This window comes from Bombina bombina, chromosome 7 (genome assembly GCF_027579735.1).
Source record: "Bombina bombina isolate aBomBom1 chromosome 7, aBomBom1.pri, whole genome shotgun sequence".
Taxonomy (NCBI): Eukaryota; Metazoa; Chordata; class Amphibia; order Anura; family Bombinatoridae; genus Bombina; species Bombina bombina.
Window position 1 is genome coordinate 622681757 of NC_069505.1, and position 10950 is coordinate 622692706.

A 10950-nucleotide genomic window follows, 5' to 3' on the forward strand; every position below is an offset into this window, starting at 1 on the left:
AGTTATTCCATTTACGAATACATTGATTCTAAAGCCTATATTGAGGGGTACTTAACAGCTTATCAATTCACTATACATCTTGAATTTCACTCCATTCATAGTGAGATTCCAATGCTCTAGTGATACAAACCATTATTTAAGCAACTTAATCTGCAATTGTGTTCCAATTCTGTATACAAAACTATCTAACTATAAATACCCTAACATAATACTAAGCCTAAATATTTACAATGGAACCAGCAGATCTTCCACAGATCGTATATAACCTTTCCCAAAAGGTTGATCAGTTAGCCCAGGCTGTACATGATTTGCAAGTGGAAAATCAATCACTAAGGGGCATTATCAGAGATTCTATCTCTCCACAAACCTCTCAGGCGCAGCAGTTACCCGAACCCTCTGTATCCCTACCAGAGCCTTTTTCAGGTAACAGGAAGAATTATAGGCAGTTTAAGAACTCCTGCCATCTGCTATATAACCTAAGACCCCGAAGTTATCCCACAGAGAGGATTAAGGTACTCAGTACTATATCCTTCCTAAGAGGAGAACCCAGGACCTGGGCAGATAATTTGTGCGAACACAATGATCCAGTTCTGGCAAGCTTAGGTGAGTTTTTCACTGCCATGGATGACCTTTTTCATGATACTGACATACAGATGTCTGCTGAAGCTTCCATGAGAAGTTTGAAACAGGGTAAAAGACCTGTCGAAGAATACATTACGGACTTCAAATTGTATGCTGTAGACTCTCAATGGAGTCAGATTGCTTTGCGAAATCAATTTCGTTTGGGTCTTTCCGAAGCACTGAAAGATGAACTCGCCAGAATAGAGCTTCCTAAATCTTTGGAAGGAATCATGAGAACCGCACAACAACTGGACAGGAGACTACGCGAAAGGAAGGCGGAAAGATTCTCCTCTGATGTCCGTCCAAAAAGTTTAACCAGTCCCATCTCTCATTCTTCACCACAACCAAGAGAACCTGCAATACCTATGGAGATAGGTGCAGTAAGAGGACCCTTAACTTCAGAAGAACGTTACCGCAGAAAAACCAAAAATCTGTGTATGTATTGTGCCAATCCGGCTCACTCTGTACAGGACTGTCCCATACTCTTAAAACTAAAGAAAAGTAAGTACTCACAAATTAACTCATCAGTCCAAGGAGACAAAATGTATACTTATGCTATGTTATCCCTTTCTCTACAGTGGGATCTAGATCAAGTGATGACTGATGGGATTATTGACTCCGGAGCCTATGGATGTTTCATCGACCACCATGTTGTAAAATCTAATAAAATACCCACTATTCAAAAGCATACTCCTGTCTCAATTCGTATGATTGATGGTTCTACTCCCAAAAAAGGGCCTATTACACACCAAACAGTACCGATTACTGTATCCATTAATGGCCACACTGAATTAATATCATTTGATGTTTTAAGCTCACCTCATTTTCCAGTAGTTTTGGGTATAAAGTGGTTACAGCAACATAACCCGCAAATTACTTGGTCGCCGTTTACTATTCATTTCAATTCAGATTATTGTTCACAGACATGTATGCACACACATACTGTTCTCCAGACAGAGATTACTAACTCTCAGATTCCTTCCCATTACTCTGATTTTACAGACGTATTCAGCAAAACCGAAGCAGAAAATCTACCCCCACATCGACCTTACGACTGCCCGATAGATTTACTTCCTGGCTCAACTATTCCTTATGGACACCTCTATCCATTGAGCCAACCCGAATTAAATCATTTAAAGGAGTATCTTGAGGAAAATCTCAGAAAGGGCTTTATCAGGGCCTCTACCTCTCCAGCCGGCGCAGGAATGTTTTTTGTCCGGAACAAGGACTCATCCCTAAGACCTATAATAGACTACCGGGAGCTGAATAAACGCACCATAAAGAACCGCTATCCTCTTCCTCTGATACCAGAGTTGATTGAGCGATTATCTGAAGCAAAGATCTATACAAAACTCGACCTAAGAGGAGCATACAATCTTGTGAGGATAAAAGAGGGCCACGAATGGTTGACCGCTTTCAGAACCCGGTACGGTCTATATGAGTACCTTGTAATGCCTTTCGGCCTGTGCAATGCTCCAGCCACCTTCCAGCACTTCATCAATGATGTGTTCAGGGATTTATTGGATGTATGTTTAGTCATATATCTAGACGATATCTTGATATATTCTAAAAATGACACTGAACACATCAAACATGTCCGAAGGGTCCTCTCTAGGCTTAGAGAGCATAAATTATATGCCAAACTCGAGAAGTGCATTTTTCATACTAATCATGTTTCCTTTCTTGGATATGAAATATCCCCAACTGGTATTACCATGCAAACCCAAAAAATTGATGCTGTAAAGAATTGGATCATCCCCAAAACAAGAAAAGACCTGCAAAGATTTCTAGGGTTTGCGAACTACTATAGGAAATTTATCAAGGACTTTTCCAAGTTAGCTAAACCACTTACTACTTTAACCAGTACTTCTGTACCATACATATGGAACAACGAAGCCAATGAAGCTTTTTCGTTATTAAAGTCTAGATTTACCACCGCACCGATTCTAAACTTTCCTGATCCAAGCCTCCAATATCTGCTTGAAGTGGATTCATCAGACTTTGCACTTGGTGCAGTGTTATCCCAACAAAAATCTCTCAATGATCCTATTCATCCTGTATCCTACTATTCCTCAATGATGACTGCCTCTGAAAGGAACTATTCGATTGGAGACAAAGAACTCCTTGCAATAAAACGCTCACTGGAGAACTGGAGACATCTTCTTGAGGGAACCACTCTTCCCATCATTATACTCACAGATCACAAGAATCTTGTTTATTTGCAAACCAGTAAAACTCTATCGGCAAGACAGGTCCGTTGGAGTTTGTTCTTTTCACGATTCAATTTCAACATTGTTTACAGACCAGCTGCAAGGAACGGCAAAGCTGATGCTCTCTCTCGGTTACCCGAGAAAACTGATTCTATGAAGATACAGACTAGCATCATTCCCACCGAACGATTTGTTGGACTCACATCTGATATGTTGACTGAGCTTAAGAGATATACCGCCAATGAAACTCCACCATCTAACTACTCCCTAGTAATGAAGGATGCATTATATTATCATGCACAAAGGATCTATGTACCTAAACAGTTGAGAACTTTAATCCTTCAAACCCATCATGATACCCCCTTATCTGGTCACCCTGGGGTTCGTCGTACGATGGAATTGATATCACGAACGTTCTGGTGGCCTAAACTGAAAGAATCCGTTCAGGAATTTATACAAACATGTGAGATTTGTGCAGTGTCCAAATCAGAAAGAAAACCGCCTTATGGATTATTGATTCCGTTACCAGCACCAAAAAGACCTTGGCGACATATATCAATGGATTATATAGTTGATCTTCCGTCTTCAAATAATCAAACCACTATCCTGGTAGTAGTAGATCTGTTTACCAAAATGGGGCATTTCTTACCTTACCATAAGTTACCTACCTCCTCTGAGACTGCTCATCTATTTTTAGATAACATTGTGAAACTGCACGGTTTCCCAGCCATTATAACAACAGACAGAGGGACACAGTTTACGTCACGATTCTGGACCAAGTTATGTGATCTCACTAAAATACAACATCGCTTTACCACATCTTTCCACCCACAGACCAACGGACAGTCAGAGAGGTTAAATCAATGGCTTGAGCAATACCTCCGTTGTTACTGCTCATATCACCAAGAAGACTGGATAAAATTCCTAGCTATGGCCGAATTCGCCTACAATAATGCAGTAAATTCATCAACTAAATTCTCTCCATTCTTTGCAAACTATGCATTCCATCCTGATTTTGCCTTTTCCTCTCCTGACAATCTGAATTCACCCTCGATAGAAGATTTCCATGATTCATTACAACAAAATTTCCAAATTATACACCAGAATATACTGAATGCTCAAAACACACAAAAACATTATTACGATCTTCGTAGAAGACCTCCTCCACCATACACTGTGGGTGATCAAGTCTGGCTTTCTACCAAGAATCTGAGACTACAAATCCCATGCAAAAAACTGGCTGGTCTTTTTATCGGACCTTTTCCGATCATCCGTATTATTAATGAGAATGCAGTGACCCTAAAATTACCTGACAGCATGAAAATCCATCCTACATTTCACATATCACTTTTGAAACCGTATACTCCAACTAGACAAACCCAGCTTGGTTTACCTGCACTTCCACCAACGATGGAACAGGATGTATACGAAGTTCATTCTTTACTGGATTCCAGGTACCACAAGGGGGAATTGCTATATTTGGTACACTGGAAGGATTACTCCTCTGATGACGACACTTGGGAGCCTGCCTCGAATCTCAATGCCCCAAGATTAATTACATTGTTTCATAGAAGACACCCTGATCGTCCTAGACCCACAACTGTGGCACAGTTGTCTTGAGGAGGGGGTCATGTAAGGGTTACTGTCTCTTTAAGGCTGTTGTGCATGTGAATTCTCATCTCATTGGTTACCTCCTCTATATATTTCATCATTTCCTGCTGCACTTTGCTTAGTATTTTGGTAGTAAGACTACATTTAAACCTGAGCTAAACTTAAGGATATCTTTACAAATAAATCCTAACCTAAGTTACAATTAAACCTAATACTACACTATCATTAAATTAATTAAATAAACTACCTACAAATAACTACAATTAAATACAATTACATTAACTAACTAAAGTACAAAAAATAAAAAAAGCTAAGTTACAAAAAATAAAAAAATAAGTTACAAACATTTTAAAAATATTACAACAATTTTAAGCTACTTACACCTAATCTAAGCCCCCTAATAAAATAAAAAAACCCCCAAAATAAAAAAATGCCCTACCCTATTCTAAATTAAATAAATTTCAAAGCTCTTTTACCTTACCAGCCCTTAAAAGGGCCATTTGTGGGGGCATGCCCCAAAGAAAACAGCTCTTTTGCCTGTAAAAGAAAAATACAACCCCCACCCAACATTAAAACCCACCACCCACATACCCCTAATCTAACCCAAACCCCCCTTACAAAAACCTAACACTAATCCCCTGAAGATCATCCTACCTTGAGTCGTCTTCACTCAGCCGAGCAGCGATGGAACCGAAGTGGACATCGGGAGCGGAAGAAGTTAATCCTCCAAGCGGCGCTGAAGAAATCTTCCATCCGATGAAGTCATCATCCAGGCGGCACTGAAGAAGTCTTCGATCCGGGCGATGTCATCTTCCAAGAGGCGCTGAAGAGGTCTTCTATCCGGGCGATGTCATCTTCCAAGCCGGGTCTTCAATCTTCCTCCCGCCGACGCGGAACCTCCTTCTTCACCGACGGACTACGACGAATGAAGGCTTCTTTAAGGGACGTCATCCAATATGGCGTCCCTTCAATTCCGATTGGCTGATAGGATTCTATCAGCCAATCGGAATTAAGGTAGGAAAAATCTGATTGTGTAAGGGTTACTGTCTCTTTAAGGCTGTTGTGCATGTGAATTCTCATCTCATTGGTTACCTCCTCTATATATTTCATCATTTCCTGCTGCACTTTGCTTAGTATTTTGGTAGTAAGACTACATTTAAACCTGAGCTAAACTTAAGGATATCTTTACATTTTTCCAGCCTGACTCATAGCATTTGTGGCAAACTGAACTAACTTTTACATTCTGGGAAGCTTGCCAATACTCTCATACAAAGTATCCAGTTACGGACTCACTTCAAGCATAACCTAGGATTGATACAAATGTTGCAATTTCCTTGCAACAGAGCTCTCAGTGTGTTTCAATAAAGTGCCTGTAAATATTTCCCTGCATTTCCACTGACAACTTGGATGTTATACACTGAAACTGAATAGAGATTGGAATTCAGAGACTCCCCAGCTGCAGTAAGGACACTCTTCAATTCAGCTGACCACAGGATTGGAAATCCCATCAAGCTGCAAGTAGTTTCATTTTCACTTCTCACTGTTTGTGTCACGCTGTTCAGCAGCACTTATCTCACAGAGACTGTTTCCTGAAATTACTCTCATGCTGTGAATGCTTGTCAGTAATTTACCTAACTAAGAGGTGCTGCAACCTATCTCACTATACTCCTGGATATTACTCTCATGCTGTGAATGCTTGTCAGTTATTTACCTAACTAAGAGGAGCTGCAACCTATCTAACTATACTCCTGGATATTTCTCCATGCTGTGTGTGCTTGTCAGTTATTTACCTAACTAAGAGGAGCTGCAACCTAACTCACTATACTCCTGGGTATTTCTCCATGCTGTGTGTGCTTGTCAGATATTATCCTAACTAAGAGGTAGTGCTAGTATATATAAGCTCCTACAAAACTAGAGCTATTCTTAAGAGACTCAGTTCCTAGTATAACCTCTCCTGTCAAATCAGTTATTCCATTTACGAATACATTGATTCTAAAGCCTATATTGAGGGGTACTTAACAGCTTATCAATTCACTATACATCTTGAATTTCACTCCATTCATAGTGAGATTCCAATGCTCTAGTGATACAAACCATTATTTAAGCAACTTAATCTGCAATTGTGTTCCAATTCTGTATACAAAACTATCTAACTATAAATACCCTAACAGATTGGCTGATGGAATCAGCCAATCAGATTCAAGTTCAATCCGATTGGCTGATCCAATCAGCCAATCAGATTGAGCTCGCATTCTATTGGCTGTTCCGATCAGCCAATAGAATGCGAGCTCAATCTGATTGGCTGATTGGATCAGCCAATCGGATTGAACTTGAATCTGATTGGCTGATTCCATCAGCCAATCAGATTTTTCCTACCTTAATTCCGATTGGCTGATAGAATCCTATCAGCCAATCGGAATTGAAGGGACGCCATCTTGGATGACGTCCCTTAAAGAAGCCTTCATTCGTCGTAGTCCGTCGGTGAAGAAGGAGGTTCCGCGTCGGCAAGAGGAAGATTGAAGACCCGGCTTGGAAGATGACATCGCCCAGATAGAAGACCTCTTCAGCGCCTCTTGGAAGATGACATCGCCCGGATCGAAGACTTCTTCAGCGCCGCCTGGATGATGACTTCATCGGATGGAAGATTTCTTCAGCGCCGCTTGGAGGATTAACTTCTTCCGCTCCGGATGTCCACTTCGGTTCCATCGCTGCTCGGCTGAGTGAAGACGACTCAAGGTAGGATGATCTTCAGGGGATTAGTGTTAGGTTTTTGTAAGGGGGGTTTGGGTTAGATTAGGGGTATGTGGGTGGTGGGTTTTAATGTTGGGGGGGGTTGTATTTTTCTTTTACAGGCAAAAGAGCTGTTTTCTTTGGGGCATGCCCCCACAAATGGCCCTTTTAAGGGCTGGTAAGGTAAAAGAGCTTTGAAATTTATTTAATTTAGAATAGGGTAGGGCATTTTTTTATTTTGGGGGGGGTTGTTATTTTATTAGGGGGCTTAGATTAGGTGTAAGTAGCTTAAAATTGTTGTAATATTTTTAAAATGTTTGTAACTTATTTTTTTATTTTTTGTAACTTAGCTTTTTTTATTTTTTGTACTTTAGTTAGTTAATGTAATTGTATTTAATTGTAGTTATTTGTAGGTAGTTTATTTAATTAATTTAATGATAGTGTAGTATTAGGTTTAATTGTAACTTAGGTTAGGATTTATTTTACAGGTAATTTTGTATTTCTTTTAGCTAGGTAGTTATTAAATAGTTAATAACTATTTAATAACTATTCTAACTAGCTAAAATATATACAAAGTTACCTGTAAAATAAATATAAATCCTAAAATAGCTACAATGTAATTATTAATTACATTGTAGCTATCTTAGGGTTTATTTTACAGGTAAGTATTTAGTTTTAAATAGGAATAATTTATTAAAGTATAGTGTAGTGTTAGGTGTAATTGTAACTTAGGTTAGGATTTATTTTACAGGTAAATTTTTCTTTATTTTAGCTAGGTAAGCTATTAAATAGTTAATAACTATTTAATAGCTATTGTACCTAGTTAAAATAAATTGAAAGTTACCTGTAAAATAAAAATAAATCCTAAGATAGCTACAATATAATTATTATTTATATTGTAGCTATATTAGGGTTTATTTTATAGGTAAGTATTTAGTTTTAAATAGGATTAACTTAGTTAATAAGATAAATATTATTTAGATTTATTTAATTAATATTTAAGTTAGGGGGGTGTTAGGGTTAGTGTTAGACTTAGGTTTAGGGGTTAATAAATTTATTACAGTGGCGGCGGTGTAGTGGGGGGCAGGATAGGGGTTAATAAATTTATTATAGGTGCCGACGGTGTAGGGGGGGCAGGATAGGGGTTAATAAATTTAATATAGGTTGCGGCGGTTTAGGGTTTAAATTTTTTTTTATTTGCGGCGAGGTGCGGGATCAGCAGGATAGGGGTTAATAACTTTATTACAGAGGGCGACGGTGTAGGGGGGGCAGGATAGGGGTTACTAGGTTTAATGTAGGTGGCAGCGGTGTCCGGGAGCGGCGGTTTAGGGGTTAATACATTTATAAGACTTGCGGCGGGGTCTAGGAGCGGCGGTTTAGGGGTTAATACATTTTTAATAGTTGCGGCAGGGTCTAGGAGCGGCGGTTTAGGGGTTAGTAACTTTATTGAGTTGCGGGGGGCTCCGGGGGCGCCGGTATAGGGGGTAGAACAGTGTAGTTTAGTGTGAGTGCTTAGTGACAGGCTAGCAAGAAAGCTGTCAAACAGCCGAAGAGCAGCGAGATTGGATGAGTGATAACTCTCACAGTCCGCTGCTCATCGCCCACGGCTTTTTGACAGCTTTTTTTGATAACTTAGGCGTATTTTTTCAGGTCCGCGGCGGCGAAGGTAGGCGAGCTTAGGCGGGCGTATTGGGCCGGCGAAGTCAGAAAAGTTGACGGCTTGATAACTAGGCCCCAATGTGTGTGAAAAATAACACAAAAAATGACTACCCAAAAGTTTGACAAAGACTGGTGGTTGAATTAGTGCATGGAAAGTGTTAAAAAGCCAGCATTTGAAATACCCTAGGTTGTTTGTTTTTTTTCAAAAATATATGGTTTGATGGGGGTAAATTTCATTGGCCAGCTTCAGAAATGTCCCAAATAGGACATGGGTGTATGATGACAGATGTGAAAATTTCAAGTTGGAAAACTGGAATGTGCCCCCTAAAAATAAGGCCTTTTAGCCACCAGGGAACCTGACTCACCTATACATGGGTGGTATCACTGTACTCTGGAGATGTTGCTGAACACATATCGGGGTGTTATTTGGCAGTAACCCTTAACGTTCTCAGTAAATGTATTTTTAAACTGCTATTTGGTCAAAAAATCTAAATTTGGCATAGATTGGTGGTAAAATGGTTGCATGGAAAGAGTCAAAATACCCCATTTTTAATACCTTAGGTTGCCTTTTTTTTACAAAATATATACATATGAAGGGTTATTCAGGGATTCCTGAAAGATATCAGTGTTACAATGTAACTAGCGCTAATTTTGAAAAAAAATGGTTTGAAAATAGCAAAGTGCTACTTGTACTTATTGCCCTATAACTTGCAAAAAAAGCAAAGAACAAGTAAACATTGGGTATTTCTAAACTCAGGACAAAATTTAGAAACTATTTAGCATGGGAGTTTTTTTGGTAGTTGTAGACATGTAAGAGATTTTGAGTGTCAAAGTTAGAAAAAGTGTGTGTTTTTTCCATTTTTTTCCTCATATTTTGTAATGTTTTTAATAGTAAATTATAAGATTTTATGAAAATAATGGTATCTTTAGAAAGTCCATTTAATGGTGAGAAAAACAGTATATAATGTGTGTGGGTACAGTAAATGATTAAGAGGAAAAAATGAAAGTCAAATTGAAAAAGACTGAACCCCAGGTAAGAAAAAAGTTTAAATAAACTTCCCAAAACATGCTTCCTATACTGAAACTGTTTAGACTGCAAAAGGGAAATATACATAGACCTGACTCATGGCAAATATAAGTAAAGTACATATATTTAAAACTTTATATTAATACATAAAGCGCCAAACCATAGCTAAGAGTGTCTTAAATAACAATATGTACTTACCGAAAGACACCCATCCACAAATAGCAGATAGCCAAACCAGTACTGAAAAAGTATCAGCAGAGGTAATGGTATATAGGAGTATATCGTCGATCTGAAAAGGGAGGTAGGAGATGAATCTCTGCGACTGATAACAGAGAACCCTTGAAAATATTACCTGTGAGGAAAACCATAAAATCAATAGGCGATACTCCCTTCACATCCCTCTGACAAACACTGTACTCTGAGAGGAATCGGGCTTCAATATGCTGAGAAGCGCGTTATCATAGAAGAAAAATCAAGCACAAACTTACTTCACCACCTCCATAGGGAGGCAAAGTTTGTAAAACTGAATTGTCGGTGTGGTGAGGGGTGTATTTATAGGCATTTGAGGTTTGGGAAACTTTGCCCCTCCTGGTAGGGTTGTATATCCCATACGTCACTAGCTCATGGACTCCTGCCAATTACATGAAAGAAAATCTGTTTTCCAGTTGTTCACTACTGGAATATGAACTTTAGAGACTAGACAGTAATTGACTTCTGCCCATGAGAGTATTCAATACACTTCCCTCATGGTTAGGAAACTATGGGTTCCCCCCTGATGATTGATAGAAGCCAATGCTGTGACATTGTCTGATTGAAAGTGGAGATGAGACTCCCTATAAACAGAGGCAAAGTCTGAAGAGCACTGAAAATAGCACAGAGTTTTAGATTGTTTATTGGCAAACCCCTTGTGCTCTCAAAAAACCCCAAACAGCTCCCCAGCCTGGAAGATTCACATCTGTAGTGATCACAGTCCAGGTAGGACGAGCAAAAAGAAGCCCCCTGAATAATGAACTGATGATCCACCAAGTCAGAGACTGTCTTGTACTGTGATACAGAAACATCTTTTGAAATAGCTGAGTGTGATCCCTGCAC

The 10950-nt window shown here is 39.2% G+C and overlaps 1 long non-coding RNA gene across 1 annotated transcript; it reads left to right on the top strand.

The window, feature by feature from the left end:
- Nucleotides 1-984: 984 nt before the first annotated feature.
- Nucleotides 985-1309, top strand: LOC128635647 (uncharacterized). The gene is made up of 2 exons (XR_008398557.1): nucleotides 985-1122; nucleotides 1200-1309. It is a non-coding gene; the product is annotated as an uncharacterized LOC128635647 (long non-coding RNA).
- The last annotated feature ends 9641 nt before the right edge of the window (nucleotides 1310-10950 follow it).